At 34.4% G+C, this 2,776-nt stretch overlaps 1 pseudogene; it reads right to left on the reverse strand.

Annotated features, from left to right (window-relative positions):
* Positions 1-1,087: 1,087 nt before the first annotated feature.
* On the reverse strand, positions 1,088-1,186 carry LOC119530690 (annotated as a pseudogene).
* Positions 1,187-2,776: the final 1,590 nt, after the last annotated feature.

A 2,776-nucleotide genomic window follows, 5' to 3' on the forward strand; every position in this document is an offset into this window, starting at 1 on the left:
GTCCAATATTGAAAAGGTCTCTTTTCATTTTTGTTTTAAAACTTTTTTGAAATTGACTAACATTTGGAGAAACTACAAACTCAATATAATGAACCAGAATATTAGGTAAAAGGTAACATAATACTCAATCGTAACATATTAGGTGAAGTGAATGAATTTCAGTCTTAGACATAGCTTGCTGATCTTCCTGGGAGTAAATATGTAAGAAACAAAAGTAAGCTGACCTTATTTCAAAATGGTTGAAAAACTAGGAAAAGAGGAGGGGCAAAGATAAATCATAGTTTTGCAATTTAAACAAAATACCTCATCAGTATTTTGAGACACCAACTTCCACCATTTTTCCATATACATATGCTGACAGAATTATAATCATAATTGTTCTTGGCACAATACAAACTTTAGGAGAATCCTGTGTAATTTGTTCTACCCTGTAACATTCCCTACAAAGAGAAATCTAGTGAGGGTTGAGGAAAACATTGCCTCTGCAAGAAACAAAATGAAGTCATAATAACAAAGGGGGCAGCTTTTAGTAGGAGAAAAAAAGGTATGATGCTTATAATGGAACTTCTGGATATCCCCCTCTGGAGGGAGATATTTCTGTGTTTTGCTTTCCTTAGTTTCAAGGTATGTCTCACATGTCTGTTCCTAGGGACTCTTCCAGATCAGACTCAGCTTGAACCAGGAGAAAGAATTTTGAACTGTGTAATTTAGGGCAGCTGAGCATAGCACAAGAATGAGATGAGAAGGGATTCCAATTCCACCCAATTGCCTTCCCACCCTCCTCTCCTTTCCCCCAACACAAGCTAGTATGGCTGGGTCATAGAGTGTGAGACAAGAATAGTGTGGCATGATGTTGGAGGATGAGCCAGAAAAAAGGTCATGAAGCAATTGCACCCTATTAATAGAGATCAATTTTTACCTTATGAAAAGTGGAAATTACTAGTAGTTAAGTAAGGAAGGCTTCCAATCTTTACAGAAATAATTTTTTTAAAATTGTGGATATTTGAACCTTGCTTTTAAATTCTCCAGGCATAGACACTTTAGTATCAGTTAAGATAGCTCAGTTTTCTTTTTCCTTTAATAAATAAAAAATATGGCACATTTCACATGTCACCCTTGACCAGGGGCCATGTTAATCTTCTCTGAATTGTTCCTATTTTAGTATATGTGCTGCTGAAGTGAGTACAACTTCAGTTTACTTATAAACAGATCTCATTGCTTTTAATCCATAATATGCCTGTTCTTATTTTTACAAATGATTTCCTTAATCAGAGCTCAGAAGTTTCCTTTTTTAAAAAATTCAGTTTGGGCTGTTATTTCAACATATTGATATAAATTCTTAAAATCTTGATTCTGTAATCCAACTTCTTTCCTATCATTTTCAATTTTGACTACTGAAGTTTTGATAAGGGTGCTTGGGCTATGGTAAATGTCCTTGTAGTTGTATAGACATTTGTAACAATATGTTTATCTACTTATGAACGGATATCTCTCTATTATTATTCAGATCAAGTTTGTCTTCTTAGATGGGACTTAAATAGGTTTGCCAAATGTCTTATAGAAATAAAAATTTTATGTATGCAGTATTCACTTAATATACAAATATAATAGTAAATAAAAGTTGGCCCCAAGACTGAGGGCTTGACTTATTAAATTGTGAGAGTATCAGGAATTCCCCAGGTGAAAAAGTTTAATATTTCCACATTTTTCCCCAGCCCCTCAAGTGGACTTTGCATATATATATATATATATAATTTTCTGCCCCAAATACTCTTGGATGTATTGGTGTATTACATTAACCTGTACAGGATAACAAGTTCTCATTTCCTACTCTGGGTTCTAAGTAATTATGTTGCTTAAATAAACTGACCATATGGTTAAATTAGGTAGTGTGGTGCAGAGAATATAAATTTGTACCAAACAAACATCTCAAATAACAGTTAAAGTGCAGGAAAAGATATGTCTGCTGTAAGAGTTTGCAATCTAGGAAACTTTGCAATAAGCATTAATGAACATTCTGTATTGCTGCATCATCAGTTGCCCAATTTCTGCTCACATTCTATCTTTTGATAACCTATGCTTTCAAATTAAATTCTCAGCATTTGCTTGTAGTTAGTTTATATTAGTAAGGCCTTAAAATATTTGTCCTTTTGTTTCTGGCTTATTTCATTCAACATAATGTCCTCAAGGTTCATTCACTAGTTGCCTGTCTCACAAGTTCATTCCTTCTTCCAACCACTCAATATTCCATTGTTATGTATACACCAGAATTCATCCTTCCATTAACCCATCCAGTGTACCCTTAGGCTACCTACATCCATTGCAAATTATGAATACTGATGCCATAAACACCAGTGTGCTAATGCATACTCCTGTCCCTGCTTTCATTTCTTTCAAGCATATACCAAATAACAGGGTTGCAGGATCGTAAGGCAATCCTATATTAGCCTCCTGTGGAATCACCACACTGCCCTCCAAAGGGGCTGCACCAGTCTACTTCTCCATCAGCAAAGAATAGGTATATCTTTCTCTCCACATCTTGTCTACCACTTGTATATTTCTGTTTATTTTTTGAACAGTTTTATTCACACCATTCAATCCATCCAAAGTGAACAATAAATAGCTTCTAATGCAATAACATATTTATGCATTCACCACCACAATCTATATGAAAACATTTCCATTTTTTTCCACAAAGTAAGAAGAGGAATAAAATAAAGGAATAAAGATTAAAAAAAGGAGAAACAACAACAAGAATCCCATACTGCTCCCTTAT

This window comes from Choloepus didactylus, chromosome 3 (genome assembly GCF_015220235.1).
Source record: "Choloepus didactylus isolate mChoDid1 chromosome 3, mChoDid1.pri, whole genome shotgun sequence".
NCBI lineage: Eukaryota > Metazoa > Chordata > Mammalia > Pilosa > Megalonychidae > Choloepus > Choloepus didactylus.